Below are 18,193 nucleotides of genomic sequence, written 5' to 3' on the forward strand. Positions count from 1 at the left end.
GCTCTACAACATCCGCAGAGTACGACCCTGCCTCACACAGGAAGCGGCGCAGGTCCTAACCCAGGCACTTGTCATCTCCAGTCTGGATTACTGCAACTCGCTGTTGGCTGGGCTCCTGCCTGTGCCATTAAACCCTACAACTCATCCAGAACGCCGCAGCCCGTCTGGTGTTCAACCTTCCCAAGTTCTCTCACGTCACCCCGCTCCTCCGCTCTCTCCACTGGCTTCCAGTTGAAGCTCGCATCCGCTACAAGACCATGGTGCTTGCCTACGGAGCTGTGAGGGGAACGGCACCTCAGTACCTCCAGGCTCTGATCAGGCCCTACACCCAAACAAGGGCACTGCGTTCATCCACCTCTGGCCTGCTCGCCTCCCTACCACTGAGGAAGTACAGTTCCCGCTCAGCCCAGTCAAAACTGTTCGCTGCTCTGGCCCCCCAATGGTGGAACAAACTCCCTCACGACGCCAGGACAGCGGAGTCAATCACCACCTTCCGGAGACACCTGAAACCCCACCTCTTTAAGGAATACCTAGGATAGGATAAAGTAATCCTCTCACCCCCCCTTAAAAGATTTAGATGCACTACTGTTCCACTGGATGTCATAAGGTGAATGCACCAATTTGTAAGTCGCTCTGGATAAGAGCGTCTGCTAAATGACTTAAATGTAATGTAAATGCAATAGGGAGAAAAGGGCCTTGGTCAGAGAGGTGACCACGAACCCGATGGTCACTAACAGAGCTCCAGAGTTCCTCTGTGGAGATGGGAGAACCTTCCAGAAGGACAACCATCTCAGCAACACTCCACCAAACAGGCCTTTATGGTAGAGTGGCCAGACGGAAGCCACTCCTCAGTAAAAGGCATTGGCCAAAAGGCACCTAAAGGACTCTCAGACTATGAGAAACAAGACTCTCTGGTCTGATGAAACTAAGACTTAACCATTTGGCCTAAATGCCAAGCGTCACGTCTGGAGGAAACCTGGCACCATCCCTACTGTGAATTATGCTGGTGGCAGCATCATGCTGTGGGGTGGTTTTTCAGCGGCAGGGACTGGGAAACTAGTCAGGTTTGAGGGAAATATTAACAGAGCAACGTACAGAGAGATCCTTGATAAAAAATCTGCTCCATAGTACTCAGGATCTCGGACTAGGGCAACGGTTCACCTTCCGACAGGACAACAACCCTACCAAGACAATGCAGGAGTGGCTTCTCTGAATGTCCTTGAGTGGCCCTGCCAGAGCCCAGACTTGAACCTGATCGAACACCTCTGGAGAGACCTGAAAATGTGCCACATTTTTCTAAAAAGCTGTTTTTGCTTTGTCATTATGGGGTATTGTGTGTAGATTGATGGGAAACATGTATTTGATCCATTTTAGAATAAAGGTTGTAATTAGAGGATGACCGATTATGATTTTTCAACTCTAATACCGATTACCGGAGGACCAAAAAAAAACGCTACCGATTAATGGCCGATTTTTATAATAACGACAATTACAACAATACTGAATTAACTTTTATTTTAACTTAATATAATACATAAATAAAATCTACTTAAGTCTCAAATAAATAATTAAACATGTTCAATTTGGTTTAAATAATGCAAAAACACAGTGTCGGGGAAGTAAAAGTGCAATATGTGCCATGTAATAAAGCTAACGTTTAAGTTCCTTGCTCAGAACATGAGAACATATGAAAGCTGGTGGTTCCTTTTAACATGAGTCTTCAATATTCCCAGTTAAGAAGTTTTAGGTTGTAGTTATTATAGGAATATTTCTGTCTATACCATTTGTATTTAATTTACCTTTGACTATAGGCTGGCCAGCCTAATCTCGGTTGTTGATAGGCTTGAAGTCATAAACAGCGCTGTGTTTCAAGCATTGCGAAGAGCTGCTGGCCAACGCAGGAAAGTGCTGTTTGAATGAATGCTTACGAGCCTGCTGCTGCTTACCACTGCCCAGTTCGACTGCTCTATCAAATCATAGACTTAATTATAATAAACTCAGAGAAATACGAGCCTTAGGTCATTAATATGGTAAAATCCGGAAACTATCATTTCGAAAACAAAATGTTTATTCTTTCAGTGAAATACGGAACCGCACAACCTTCAATGTTATGTCATAATTATGTACAATTCTGGCAAATTAATTACAGTCTGTTAGGAAAAAATGGTCTTCACACAGTTCGCAATGAGCCAGGCGGCCCAAACTGCTGCATATACCCCGACTCTGCTTGCACAGAACACAAGAGCAGTGACGCAAATTCTCTAGTTAATATTGCCTGCTAACATTAACTTTTTTTTGAATTTTACCCCGTTTTTCTCCCCAATTTCGTGGTATCCAATTGTTGTAGTAGCTACTATCTTGTCTCATCGCTACAACTCCCGTACCAGCTCGGGAGAGACGAAGGTTGAAGGTCATGCGTCCTCCGATACACAACCCAACCAAGCCGCACTGCTTCTTAACCTCTTCAGTCGACCCTCTACTTTTTTGAACATTTTGTTAAAAATCGCGCAACATTTCAGCGCCCTGCTACTCATGCCAGGAATATAGTACGTTCATATGGTTAGAATGTGTGGATAGGAAACCCTCTGACGTTTTTAAAACTGGTTAAATCACGACTGTGGCTATTACATAACGTGCGTTACATCGGAAAGCGCAGGAAAACCTGATCACAGAAAATGGAAATAAATATCCTTGCGCCACTTCCAGCAATTGTTAACAGTGAGCCGAATTAGATAAGACCGAGCATTCAACTCCCACAGCATCCCCATGTTGTCTAGAGTCTTGTGAATTGAATCATCTTTGATTCTTGGTTGAACCGAAAGAGGGGCACGACTTACCTCCGGTCTCCGCCCAGATCATTCCGGAAGAGCTCTCTCCTGAAATTTTTTCCAAGACGACAGCTAATGATTTCTACATCGCCTATGGATGATTTTTATCGCTTATTAACATTTACTAATACCTAAAGTAGCATTACAAACGTATTTCGAAGTGTTTTGTGAAAGTTTATCGTCTACTTTTTGAATTTTAAAAATGACGTTACGTTGTGAAATCGCTGTTTTTTTCGTTTATCACACAGTCTACATATAACGATATCTTGGCTTTATATGGCCCGATTTAATCGAAATAAAGACCCAATAGTGTTTATGGGACATCTAGGAGTGCCAACAAAGAAGATGGTGAAAGGTAATGACTGTTTTCTATTTTATTGTGCGGTTTGTGTAACGCCGAAATGCTAATTATTTTGTTTACGTCCCCTGCTGTGCTTTTCTGTTGTAGTGTATTGGTGCATGCTATCAGATAATAGCTTCTCATGCTGTCGCCGAAAAGCATTTTAAAAATCTGACTTGTTGCCTGGATTCACAACGAGTGTAGCTTTAATTTGATACCCTGCATGTGTATTTTAATGAACTTTTGAGTTTTAACTAATACTATTAGCATTTAGCGTAGCGCATTTGCATTTCCAGAGCTCTAGTTGGGACGCAAGCGTCCCAAGTAGAGGCAAGAGGTTAACACAGCGCATCCAACCAGGAAGCCAGCCGCACCAATGTGTCAGAGGAAAGACCGTGCACCTGGCAACCTTGGTTAGCGCACTGCGTCCGGCCCGCCACAGGAGTCGCTGGTGCACAATGAGACAAGGATATCCCTACCGGCCAACCCCTCCCTAACCCGGACGACGCAAGGCCAATTGTGCGTCGCCCCACGGACCTCCCAGTCGCGACCGTTTACGACAGAGCCTGGGCGCGAACCCAGAGTCTCTGGTGGCACAGCAGGCGCTGCAGTACAGCACCCTTAACCACTGCGCCACCCGGGTGGCCCCTCATGAATTTATTTTAACTAAATATGCAGGTTTAAAAATAATATACTTGTGTATATATGTCCAGAGTTATTATTTGTAAGGAAAACAACAATGAAGGCAATGCGAGCGCAGGCCAGAAAATGTGCCCTGCGTAAAAAGTTTGTACAAGACTGAGGAAATACCTACATACTTGATCTGGGGAAACACTGGGGAAGTGCTTGGGCTCTCATTGAAGAGAAGTTTGTCCGGCTCAGAAAAGCCTCAAACATAAAATTGTCCACAACAGTGAAATGGGCTACTTCCATTTGAATTAATGAGGCAGAACACACCTCAGTTCAAACTATTGTTAGAAAATAACTTGTTTGAGAATAATTTGAAATTGACAAGTTGAAACATAGCCTATAGATCATTAGCAGGTAGCCTATAGATCATTAGCAGGTAGCGTATCTTGGTTTGAGGGCAGCGCAGGTTAACTTTCCTGTTGAGTAACAATCATATATTGGAACAGCGAGTGCTGGGGAGACCGTTAGAGATATTTGGAATTCATGCGTGAAAAGGTTAACAAGGTGACAGGGCATCATACATTACTCAAAAAAATAAAGGGAACACTTAAACAACACAATGTACCTCCAAGTCAATCACACTTCTGTCTGTTCACATGCTGTTGTGCAAATGGAATAGACAACAGGTGGACATTATAGAAAATTATAGGCAATTAGGTGGTGACCACACACCACTTCTCAGTTCCTATGCTTCCTGGCTGATGTTTTGGTCACTTTTGAATGCTGGCAGTGCTTTCACTCTAGTGGTAGCATGAGAAGGAGTCTACAACCCACACAAGTGGCTCAGGTAGTGCAGCTCATCAGGGATGGTACATCAATGCGAAATGTGGCAAGAAGGTTTGCTGTGTCTGTCAGCGTAGTGACAGAGCCAGTACATCAGGAGACGTGGAGGAGGCCGTAGGAGGGCAACAACCCAGCAGCAGGACAGCTACCTCCGCCTTTGTGCAAGGAGGAGCAGGAGTAGCACTGCCAGAGCCCTGCAAAATGACCTCCAGCAGGCTACAAATGTGCAGAAACAGACTCCATGAGGGTGGTATGAGGGCCCGACGTCCACAGGTGGGGGTTGTGCTTACAAGCCCAACACCGTGCAGGACGTTTGGCATTTGTCAGAGAACACTAAGATTAGCAAATTCGCCACTGGTGCCCTGTGCTCTTCACAGATGAAAGCAGGTTCACACTGAGCACGTGACAGACGTGACAGTCTGGAGACGCAGTGGAGAACGTTCTGCTGCCTGCAACATCCTCCAGCATGACCAGTTTGACGGTGGGTCAGTCATGGTGTGGGGTGGCATTTCTTTGGGGGGCCGCACAGCCCTCCATGTGCTCGCCAGAGGTAGCCTGACTGCCATTAGGTACCGAGATGAGATCCTCAGACCCCTTGTGAGACCATATGCTGGTGCGGTTGGCCCTGGGTTCCTCCTAATGCAAGACAATGCTAGACCTCATGTGGCTGGAGTGTGTCAGCAGTTCCTGCAAGAGGAAGGCATTGATGCTATGGACTGGCCCGCCCGTTCCCCAGACCTGAATCCAATTGAGCACATCTGGGACATCATTAGTTCAGGTCTGGAAGGAGATCCCTCAGGAGACCATCCACCACCTCATCAGGAGCATGCCCAAGCGTTGTAGGGAGGTCATACAGGCACGTGGAGGTCACACACACTACTGAGCCTCATTTTGACTTGTTTTAAGGACATTACATCAAAGTTGGATCAGCCTGTAGTGTGGTTTTCCACTTTAATTTTGAGTGTGACTCCAAATCCAGACCTCCATGGGTTGATCAATTTTATTTCCATTGATCATTTTAGTGTGATTTTGGTGTCAGCACATTCAGCTATGTAAAGAAAAAAGTATTTAATAAGAATATTTCATTCATTCAGATCTAGGATGTGTTATTGTAGTGTTCCCTTTCTTTTTTTGAGCAGTGTATATTGTTCGCTTTCTGCCGTGGTTGAGAAGGCCAAGCCCTTTGGATGAGTTATCTGTACAGCTGCCAATGCTTGATTTCCTTGCATTTTTCTCCCGTCTGCTCCTCCCCCTCTTCTCCAAGCAGAGCAGGTAGGCCCATTGCCCTAGCAACTCCAGACGCCACACAGACACAGCATGTACACATGCTGCTTCAGAGCCTGTACTGTTGGTCCTTCAGACTAGCATGCGTCTCAACTTTTTTCATTTGCACAATGTCTCTCGTTCACATTTGCTTGTAAATGTCCAAACGCATCAAAAATGACATTCGCATTCGGTAGCTCCTACCTATACATGTATAGCTTTATGAGCTGGTTTGCCGGTCTTTGCAATTTGATTATTTTCGTTTGCGCTCTTTGGCATATTTAGGTACCAGCGTCCATGCAAATGTGCTATTACTTTTGTTAGCATTCTGGTAGACAGCCAATGGCCTTATCTTTTTTTTTTTGGTGCCCCCTTGTGTAGTACTAAGCCAGTAATACTGTAAATCCCAGGATGTGAGAAGGACTGTATTACGATATTAAATTCAGGATACCGCCCAACTCTATTTCAGACCACTGCAATTTAGCTGGTACATCATTGAAATGTACATTGAACTGAAATGTTCACTTCCAATTACTACCACAAAGATGGCCACCAGTCCACCTACCGTCAAATGTCAAAAAAAAAAAAGGGGAATGCCTATTCTATTATATATTTTTCTATGACTTCAATCGGCTTCCTATGGAAGATTGACAGTATAATTTAAAACAGTTGATGTTCTCATCCAAGTCAACATTCTCTGATGTGTGGACCTCCAACCACCACTGTTTATCTTTTACAGCAGGGAAGGGCAACTTTGATGGGGCAGGGGCCACAAAATCTGAAATGATCATGAGGGGCCGCAGTGGCTCGTGGGTCTGCGTACCCACATCCATACCCACACATGCAGTCAGAGCCGGCTCTAGGGTTCTATGGGGCCCTAGGCAAAAATGTGTTTCCCCCTCTCATACCTTGTGAGCAAAACATTTTAGCGGACTGCAATTCTACACATTTTGTCATGGGTCGTAGAGAACATTTAGCAGTTTTTATAGCTCATTTCCTGCAATTGAACACATTTTGCCATAGGGTAGAGAGAAATATTTGCAGATTTGAGTCAGACTGGCTAACAAAATCAATGGAGGCCCCCTCGACCATGATTACTATACGTTTAAATAGCTGGCCGCTAGACTCACCTTTTTTTGCTGGCATGGGCTAATTGATTGAATGTCAGTGACTGACATAAGAGAACAACTGCTGATACACAACCACATTTCAAAATGGCACCTTCTGTATTCTACAATGTTACAACATTAAGTTGAGACTGACTGATCCGTGGGCCTGCAGAAGTGGGTCACACCCATCCCTGTTTTACAGTGATGGTAGCGTGGGGTATATACAAATGGGCAAACTTAGAGCACCTCTCCCCTTTAAATGTTTGGGCATTCAGGTCCAAAAAGTTACTCTGACCACTTCTATCGTGGGCAAATATGTATAGAAAGTTTTGTTCAAAGCAAAAGGGGTGTGGTCAAAAAGTGATTGAAATCAAATGGAACGGCCCTAAAGCAACATGACAATGAGCAGCATTTGTCTGGAAAAATAGGCCTTGCACTGTCCACAGACATTAAAAGATCTACAAATTGATTCAGTTCCTTTCATTCCAATTCAATTCATATTTCTCCTCTCATGCGACAACTCCTACAACCCTCAAAAAGAGAAACCCACAATCTGCTAAAAAGCGCGTGTTAAGCCTAGACACCAACTGCTCCACTGTCCTCACACACACACACACACACACACACACACACAACCCTCCTGTCCAGAGCGGGACGGCCTGTGGAGACAAAGGTTGGGCGCCGTGCTCCTCACTGGGTGCACACAGTCCACTGGACATACAATGAGAGCGGAAGCAGATCAGCTGGCTCAGGCCTGCAAGGAGAGAGAGAGGGAGAGAGAGAAAGAGAGAGGAGCCCCCCATTCCAAATTTTCTGCTGGATGACTGACTTCATTTCCGACAAAAAGGAGAAGAACAAAACAGAGGGAGTGAGTGAGCCCGGGGTAGAAAGAGGGTGTGGGTGGGGAGAGAGTCTTCAGCTCTCTTCCGGATTTAAAACCCCTCAAGTTCATCACCAAACTAGGACATGGGTCTCCTCTTCTCATGTGAGGGCATACATGTGCATTTCAGGATTATATCATCTTCCTCAATATAGGCTAGCCAAACAGGTTTGTGGAGTCAGGTCATTGAGAACGTTCGCTCAAACACCTCAAAACAATCTTGTTGGATGTGAGATTTGAAACCCAAAATAAGGTTATTTTACTCCAAGGTTTGGAAACTATGTATTTGTCAACAAAAAAATGCATAACTTCAAAATATGTAGATCTCATGTACTGTCAGTAGGGCCTTACATCCATAGGTCATGAGCATGTTTGCAGATTTAAAATCAGTTTCCTGCATGGCTTATGCTGTGTTCTTATGCAATCTGAGTGACTCCAATATAAAATCAATGGTATGACATTTTTTGAATGTTAGATTCTCCCAGACTGTCTAGTTTTTTTTTTTTACCCCCTTCTCTCCCCAATTTTGTGATATCCAGATTGGTAGTTACAGTCTGCAACTCCCGTACGGGCTAGGGAGAGGCAAAGGTCAAGAGCCATGCGTCCTCCACTAACGTGTCGGAGGAAACACCGCATAACTGGCGCTCGAAGTCAGAGTGCATGTGCCCGGCCCACCACAAGGAGTCGCTAGAGTGCGATGGGACAAGAACATCCCAGACGGACAAACCCTCCTCTAACCCAGACGATGCTGTGCCAATTGTGAGCCATCTCATTGGTCTCCCAGTCACGACCGTTAATGTTATGGAAAAGTATATTGTTCCATTATATTTCTATATTATTTTTTCTAAATATTTGGTTTAAGTTACACTGAAAACGTTAAGTCTTTTTTCATACTTATTTTGCATTGGCAAACACAATTGAGCAGTGGTGAGATCTCAGCGTGAAAGTCACATGCAGCCGCTTGTGCTCAATTCTTTATAATCTTTGCTAGTTAATGAGTCATTAGCCCTATAATTTCTGGTCAGCAACGAGGGAATGATTGCCTCCTACAAGAGCACAAAACTGGTTTTATTCTAGCCATCTTTGAAAAGCGAGTCAGGAAAATGCACTGAAGAGGGATTTTTCTTTGTGGCTTGATTTAACCACAATGGTAAATGTGCATTGATTTGTAGAAATTGCGAACCCTCTTTTTGTACTGCGGTGATAGGTCAGTTTTATGCAATAATTTTGCTTTGATTTGCCTGTTGTATGTGGAAATAGTGAAGTGATTGGTGAAATTTGCAAGCACTCATAACATACAGGGAATTGTTGATGTTGGTTTCTTGCATCAAACAACATTTTCAGTCACCTCCTTGTCTGAAGGACAAGTGGCTAAACATGTTAATGTCAAGACCTGCATGTTTTCAGAAATCTCATGGAACATAGGCCCACATTGACCACCACACATTGGCTGATACTGCAGGCTGCATCATAGAACAGCCATTTCAATAGTTATTTCCATGTTAAAAAGTCATGGCATGCATTTTCTCCAATGTTTTTGGTGGTAGGGTACTCAGGAAGGCCTACATTATGAACTTCTGTAGGCTAGGGCTGTACTTGAGAGCAAGCACGTGCTGGCCAGGCCTGTGTCCAGAGGGCCTGGCTGCTTCAGTGTGTGGTGGAGAAGGGGGATCCTGGGACAGCCATTTCCTGGCCTGACAAAGTGTCCGTTTGTCTGTGGCCCCGGCCCGTGGCTCACAGAGCTCCAGCATGGCATCATGCTTTGCTTCTGCCTCAGCCCTCTGGCTTCCCAGCCCCTGAGGGGAGAGGAGGGGGGTGAAAGACAGGAGAGGGAGAGTGGAGGAAGAGTGGGGGAGGAGGAGAGGGACGATGTGGCCTGAGCCCTGGGTGCTCGCCAAGTCACCATCCCCTCCCACCCCTATCCATCACCCTCCCCCGGCTGCCTCTCTCTACACAATGGCCGCTTCTCTGCTGAAATTTCACGTTATTGGATCCCGGGCCTGAAGTTTTGTACTCTCACAATGTCCAGGCAGTGGAGCATGCTGCAGGAGAGACACACTCTGCAAGCTAAAGGCAGAAAACCGTTCCTCTTTTCATTAGCATCAGAAAAGGGGAGAGATGACCCTCCCCAAATTGCCCCTTTTCTACCTCCCTTGTGCCCAAACCGGAGGAAGGCCGTCAAGCTCCAGCAGTCCACTTTGGGTAAAATAAAAATAATAATTTGCTAAATAAACAAGCTACTTACCCCAATCGGATTCTATAGATTATCCTTCTGCAGAGTGGGAAACAAACCGCTAGCAGGAGAAAAAAAAAAATCTAGATTTTTTATTTTTTTGCTTTTCACAGTGACTCATTCTTTTTTTGTGGCTGAATCGTCTACCTTCTTCCACACAAGCCAAGCAACCGTTAAAGGACAAATATATATCACACATCTTTATGCTTCCAAAAGACATATCTAGCCTACTGAATTCCACCATGACCTTCTAAACTAAGGGTTCTATTTGGCGTTAATATCAAATAGGCCTACAGACATCTATGTACAGCAAGTATCAGGTTAGTTAGCAATGAGCCTAGCTATCCTAAAAAAAGGGATAATGAAAGAGGTGTCCTAGCCACATATTCTCTCAACATGGTAGCTAGCTAGCAGATGTTCTGAAAGAGCTGCAAAACCTGGACCCGTACAAATCAGCTAGGCTTGACAATCTGGACCCTCTATTTCTGAAACTATCCGCCGCCATTGTCGCAAGCCCTATTACCAGCCTGTTCAACCTCTCTTTCATATCGTCTGAGATCCCCAAGGATTGGAAAGCTGCCGCAGTCATCCCCCTCTTCAAAGGGGGAGACACCCTGGACCCAAACTGTTACAGACCTATATCCATCCTGCCCTGCCTATCTAAGGTCTTCGAAAGCCAAGTCAACAAACAGGTCACTGACCATCTCGAATCCCACCGTACCTTCTCCGCTGTGCAATCTGGTTTCCGAGCCGGTCACAGGTGCACCTCAGCCACGCTCAAGGTACTAAACGATATCATAACCGCCATCGATAAAAGACAGTACTGTGCAGCCGTCTTCATCGACCTTGCCAAGGCTTTCGACTCTGTCAATCACCATATTCTTATCGGCAGACTCCGTAGCCTCGGTTTTTCGGATGACTGCCTTGCCTGGTTCACCAACTACTTTGCAGACAGAGTTCAGTGTGTCAAATCGGAGGGCATGCTGTCCGGTCCTCTGGCAGTCTCTATGGGGGTGCCACAGGGTTCAACTGGCCGACTCTTTTCTCTGTATATATCAATGATGTTGCTCTTGCTGCGGGCGATTCCCTGATCCACCTCTACGCAGACGACACCATTCTATATACTTCCGGCCCGTCCTTGGACACTGTGCTATCTAACCTCCAAATGAGATTCAATGCCATACAACACTCCTTCCGTGGCCTCCAACTGCACTTAAACGCTAGTAAAACCAAATGCATGCTTTTCAACCGTTCGCTGCCTGCACCAGCACGCCTGACCAGCATCACCACTCTGGATGGTTCCGACCTTGAATATGTGGACATCTATAAGTACCTAGGTGTCTGGCTAGACTGTAAACTCTCCTTCCAGACTCATATCAAACATCTCCAATCGAAAATCAATCTATTCCGCAACAAAGCCTCCTTCACTCACGACGCCAAACTTACCCTAGTAAAACTGACTATCCTACCGATCCTCGACTTCGGCGATGTCATCTACAAAATTGCTTCCAACACTCTACTCAGCAAACTGGATGCAGTTTATCACAGTGCCATCCGTTTTGTCACTAAAGCACCTTATACCACCCACCACTGCGACCTGTATGCTCTAGTCGGCTGGCCCACGCTACATATTTGTCGCCAAACCCACTGGCTCCAGGTCATCTACAAGTCCATGCTAGGTAAAGCTCCGCCTTATCTCAGTTCACTGGTCACGATGGCAACACCCATCCGTAGCACGCGCTCCAGCAGGTGTATCTCACTGATCATCCCTAAAGCCAACACCTCATTTGGCCGCCTTTCGTTCCAGTTCTCTGCTGCCTGTGACTGGAACGAATTGCAAAAATCGCTGAAGTTGGAGACTTTTATCTCCCTCACCAACTTCAAACATCTGCTATCTGAGCAGCTAACCGATCGCTGCAGCTGTACATAGTCTATCGGTAAATAGCCCACCCATTTTTACCTACCTCATCCCCATACTGTTTTAATTTATTTACTTTTCTGCTCTTTTGCACACCAATATCTCTACCTGTACATGACCATCTGATCTGCAAAATTGTAATTATTCGCCTACCTCCTCATGCCTTTTGCACACAATGTATATAGACTCCCCTTTTTTTCTACTGTGTTATTGACTTGTTAATTGTTTACTCCATGTGTAACTCTGTGTTGTCTGTTCACACTGCTATGCTTTATCTTGGCCAGGTCGCAGTTGCAAATGAGAACTTGTTCTCAACTAGCCTACCTGGTTAAATAAAGGTGAAATAAAAATTTTTAAATTAAAAATAAGTAAATAGCTACCTCAGCCTGGTGCTAGTGGCGACTCATCTCCGTCACTACAACACTGCTTAGCAGAGACAAAAAAATGCAACGTGCCTTCCGCACAAGAGCAAATCTACCCATCAAGGTGGGTATAAATAGGCTAGAAGAGTAACAAGGAAAGAGAGTGGTTGAAGGCCACCCTTTGTTTATGCCTAATCACAGAAAAACAGCTAAAGAATAAAAAAAATAACTAGAGCGCCATGTTAAGCTACACAGGCAACGTTTTTTGTAACATTGATTTTATGCCTTGCGCCGACGCTAACCAACCTTTCATTGCAGGATTGGGACTGTAACCCCAACAACAATGTTCTGGGTACCGCAGCGCCAGGGTAGTGTAATAAATCAAAAATAATCCCACATGTGTATCAGAAGCCCCAAAACTATTTGTCAAACATCAATCAAAGCCCCACATATTGAGATGATCTTCATTCGAACCGCAAGCATTTGGAAAATGAAAACCTTGCACTCACCATTACAAAAAAAGAGGAACCGCAAATTTGGACTGCTGCGGCGTCTCCGGGGCGGCTTTGATGTGAAAGTAGTCTCTGGAGACACTGCTTCTAATCGTCATAGTCAGTCTGAATCTCAAGACTGGGGACTGTTGGGAAAGAGTACCAGGACAAGGCTGAGAAGAAGCCATCATTACAAGGAATCCACCATGCTGTAAAGAAGCCATCCACCATCCACCATGGCTGTAAAATCACAGAAATTTAGCATTTAAACTATCTAGGTTGTAAACTATCCCTGTAATCCAGACTGTTCCAGCCATTCGCTCCACCCTCAACTTCCGGACTGGTCTCTGTGCTGTTGTGCGGTTTGTTGCTACTTGGCTAACTGCCAAAGTTTTCTAATTTTACTTTTAATACATTTACCAATGTCTTAGTTTTTTCATCGCTCTAATTTATACATTCAACTTTTTCACCCCAAACGCTTTATCTGGATATGGTTCTACAAAACCTCCACCAGCCAAAAAAGCTAGGTAGTAACATTAACATGATGCCATCCAATTGCAGTCACTGTACTCATAATATACAGGAGAACTATCGCCTTATGGTGAGGATAGCCATGTTGCAAGCACAGCTTCAGATGCAATTGTTAGGCAAGGGTAATGTAAGTGCAGGAAAGGATGGAACAGCGTCTGTAAGTACAGGGAGGAGTTTAAATCCCCCCCCTCCGCATAGTCCCCGCAGTCGGACAATTTTCCTCAAGTCTTCGGGAAAGAAATGCTGTCAGCATGCTCAACCTGTGTCACTCATTCAGCCGACAGAAACTTTCAACCGGTTCTCTCCATTAAGCAACAAGTCGGAGTCAGAGGCCGAGCCTTCTCGGGTCTCTCCTCCTCCCGTTACGGGGTCTGACCAACCGAAGCCTCCCACCATTAGCTTGGACAAATTGAAAATCCTATTCATTGGTGACTCCACTACCCGCAATATTGGACTGAAAAAGAATCATCCAGCTATCATACACTACCAGGGGGCAGGGCTACCGACGTTAAGGCTAATCTGAAGATGGTGCTGGATAAGGCTAAAACTGGTGAGTGTAGAGAGTATAGGGAGTATAGGGATATTGTTATCCACGTTGGCACCAACAATGTTAGGATGAAACAGTCAGAGGTCACCAAGCACAACATAGCTTCAGCATGTAAATCAGCTAGAAAGATGTCGGCATTGAGTAATTGTCTCTGGCCCCCTCCCAGTTAGGGGGAGTGATGAGCTCTACAGCAGAGTCTCACAACTCAACCACTGGTTGAAAACTGTTTTCTGCCCCTCCCAAAATATAGAAGTTGTAGATAATTGGCCCTCTTTCTGAGACTCACCCACAAACAGGACCAAGCCTGGCCTGCTGAGGAGTGACAGACTCCATCCTAGCTGGAGGGGTGCTCTCATCTTATCTATGAACATAGACAGGGCTCTAACTGCTCTAGCTCCACAACGATAGGGTGCAGGCCAGGCAGAAGGCTGTTAGCCAGCCTGCCAGCTTAGTTGAGTCTGCCACTTGCACAGTCAGCGTGGTCAGCTCAGCTATCCCCATTGAGACTGTGTCTGGGTTGAGCAAAACAAAACATGGCGGTGTTCGCCTTAGCAATCTCACTGGAATAAAGACCTCGTCCATTCCTGTCATTATTGAAAGAGATTGTGATATCTCATCATAAAAGAGAGCTACTTAATGTTAGATCCCTCACTTCCAAGGCAGTCATAGTCAATGAACTAACCACTGATCATAATCTTGATGTGATTGGCCTGACAAACATGGCCCAAGCCTGATGAATTTACCATGTTAAATGAGGCCTCTCCTCCTGGTTACACTAGTGACCATATCCCCCACGCATCCTGCAAAGGCAGAGGTGTTGCTAACATTTATGACAGCAAATTTGTATTTACAATTTGAGCTTCTAGTCATGAAATCTATGCAGCCTACTCAATCACTTTTTATAGCTACTGTTTACAGGCCTCCTGGGCCGTATACAGCGTTCCTCACCGAGTTCCCTGAATTCCTATTGGAATTGTCCTTACAACAAGGCAACCCTGCCTCCCTACAAGCTATGGGTATTGATCATGTTCCGGCCACAATTAGAAAAGGGGACCATCTTAAACAGCTAAACCAAAGGGAAAGTTTTGAGATTTACAAACTACAGGCCACTAAATACCCTGGTTTAAATGAAGATATGGATTTCTCACCTTTCCTGTAGGGTCGCGAGAGGTCCATTTGCTGTCATCTAGTGGACTTTTTGCTCTATTGCCCTCAGCTATGTTTAGACAGTTTTGGTCCACGTTTGCTGCGTTCTAGTGTACAATACAATAGATGGTGCCCCTATTCTTAGCACTTTGCCCAGTCATATTCAAATCTAATTTATAAAGCCCTTACATCAGCTGATATCTCAAAGTACTGTACAGAAACCCAGCCTAAAACCCCAAAACAGCGAGCAATGCAGATGTAGAAGCACGGTTGCTAGGAAAAACTCCCTGGAAAGGCCAGAACCCAGGAAGAAACCTAGAGAGGAACCAGGCTATGAGGGGTGGCCAGTTCTCTTCTGGCTGTGCCGGGTGGAGTTTATAACAGAACATGGCCAAGATGTTCAAATGTTCATAGATGACCAGCAGGGTCAAATAATAATAATATTAATCTCAGTGGTTGTCGAGGGTGCAACAGGTCAGTACCCCAGGAGTAAATATTCAAGGTTAGAACTACCTTTCTATGGGTTCTGATTCTTCTAGCCTCGAGTTGCATTTACAGTATTTCACTTTTGAATGTGTATAGTATTGCTGACTAGGTAATGTCCAATCAATTATGTAACCACTCCCTCTTCAAAAGAGGACATTGTATTATCACATCTTTGTACTCCCTGACGAAGGCCATGCAGCCGAAACGCGGCAGATTTTTAAATCTTTGTTTCTATTAAACATGCAATACAAATTAGAGGTCGACCGATAATGATTTTTCAACACCGATACCGATTATTGGAGGACCAAAAAAGCCGATACCGATTAATCGGACAATTTATTTTATTTGTAATAATGACAATTACAACATTACTGAATGAACACTTATTTTAACTTAATATAATACATTAATAAAATCAATTTAGCCTCAAGTACATAATGAAACATGTTCAATTTGGTTTAAATAATGCAAAAACAAAGTGTTGGAGAAGAAAGTAAAAGTGCAATATGTTCCATGTAAAATATGTGCCATGTAAGAATGCTAACGTTTCAGTTCCTTGCTCAGAACATGAGAACATATGAAAGCTGGTGGTTCCTTTTAACATGAGTCTTCAATATTCCCAGGTAAGAAGTTTTAGGTTGTAGTTATTAAAGGAATTATAGGACTATTTCCCTTTATACCATTTGTATTTCATATACCTTTGACTATTGGATGTTCTTATAGGCACTTTAGTATTGCCTGTGTAACAGTATATCTTCCGTCCCTTTCCTCGCTCCTCCCTGGGATCGAACCAGCAACACAACGACAATTAGCGCGTGCTAACTAGCCAGCCATTTCACTTCGGTTACACCAGCCTCATCTCGGGAGTTGATAGGCTTGATTTCATAAACAGCGCAATGCTTGACGCACAACGAAGAGCTGCTGGCAAAACGCACGAAAGTGCTGTTTGAATTAATGTTTACGCGCCTGCTTCTGCCTACCACCGCTCAGTCAGATACTAGATAATATCTAGTAATATCATCAACCATGTGTAGTTAACTAGTGATTATGATTGATTGCTTTTTATAAAATAAGTTTAATGCTAGCTAGCAACTTACCTTGGCTTACTGCATTCGCATAACAGGCAGCCTCCTTGTGGAGTGCAACGAGAAAGAGGCAGGTCGTTATTGCGTTGGACTAGTTAAGGTTGCAAGATTGGATCCCCCGAGCTGACAAGGTGAAAATCTGCCCCTGAACAAGGCAGTTAACCCACTGTTTCTAGGTCGTCATTAAAAATAAGAATGTGTTCTTAACTGACTTGCCTAGTTAAATAAAGATTAAATAAAGGTGTTAAAAAAAATGTTTTAAATGATTTCTTTTTAAATCGGCGCCCAAAAATACCGATTTCTGATTGTTATGAAAACGGCCCTAATTAAATCGGCCATTCCGATTAATCGGTCGACCTCTAATACAAATAAAGGCATTTTGATGAAATATATGAAGAGTGCCTTGGTCCTCCATTCTTTTTGAAGACCTTGTAGTCATGGCAGATAATATTCAGATTTTTAGTGACTTTAATATTCACTTGGAAAAGTCCACAGACCCACTCCAAAAGGCGTTCGGAGCCATCATTGACACAGTGGGTTTTGTCCAACATGTCTCCGGACCTATTCATTGCCACAGTCATACCCTGGTTCTAGTTTTGTCCCGTGGAATAAATATTGTGGATCTAAATGTTTAACGGAAGTGGAGTTCGGCAAGTGTTTTAAACTCAGACAAAACAGAGATGCTAGTTCTAAGTCCCAAGAAACAAAGAGATCTGGTGTTGGATCTGACAACTAATCTTGGTTGTACAGTAGTCTCAAATAAAACTGCGAAGGATCTCTGCGTTACTCTGGACCCTGATCTCTTTTGACCAACATACAGTATCAAGAATATTTCAAGGACAGCTTTTTTCCATTTTTTGTAACATTGCATTATTCTGAATATTTTTGTAAAATAAATGGATGCAGAAAAGATAATCCATGCTTTTGTCACTTCTAGATTAGACTACTGCAATACTCTACTCTCCGGAACCTGGATAAAAGCACAAAATCAACTTCAGTTAGTCCTAAACAAGGCTGCTAGAATCCTGACTAGAACCAAAAAATGTGATCATATTACTCCACTGCTAGCCTCTCTACATTGGCTTCCTGTTAAGGCTAGGTCTGATTTCAAGGTTTTACCGCTAACCTACAAAGCATTACATGTGATTGCTCCTACCCATCTCTCCGATTTGGTCCTGCCGTACATACCTACACTACACTCACAAGACACAGGCCTCCTTGTCCCTATCATTTCTAAGCAAACAGCTGGAGGCAGGGCTTTCTCCTATAGATCTCAATTTTGATGAAATGATCTGTCTATCCATGTGAGAGAGGCAGACTCGGTCTCAAACTTAAGTCTTTACTGAAGTCTCATCTTCAGTAGGTCCTATGATAGAGTGTAGTCTGGCTCAGGGGTGCGAAGGTGAAAGGCACTGGAGGGACAAACTGCCCTTGCGGTCTCTGCCTGGACGGCTCTCCACTGTGATTCTCTGCCTCTGACGGGGGCTAAGTCACTGGCTTA

General features: G+C 44.3%; 1 protein-coding gene across 2 annotated transcripts in view; it reads right to left on the reverse strand.

Annotated features, from left to right (window-relative positions):
• Window positions 1-18,193, reverse strand: part of LOC115146076 (sprouty-related, EVH1 domain-containing protein 1) — a 78,753-nt gene that overhangs the window by 39,313 nt on the left and 21,247 nt on the right. The window contains exon 2 of one of the 2 annotated variants that reach the window (XM_029687859.2): window positions 12,916-13,043. The exons of the other annotated variant lie outside the window; for it this stretch is intronic. The gene's annotated coding sequence lies outside the window, so the exon portion shown is untranslated. The remainder of the gene's footprint in view (window positions 1-12,915; window positions 13,044-18,193) is intronic. 2 annotated transcript variants of the gene reach the window in all.

Source organism: Oncorhynchus nerka, linkage group LG18, assembly GCF_034236695.1.
Source record: "Oncorhynchus nerka isolate Pitt River linkage group LG18, Oner_Uvic_2.0, whole genome shotgun sequence".
In the NCBI taxonomy this organism is placed as follows: Eukaryota; Metazoa; Chordata; class Actinopteri; order Salmoniformes; family Salmonidae; genus Oncorhynchus; species Oncorhynchus nerka.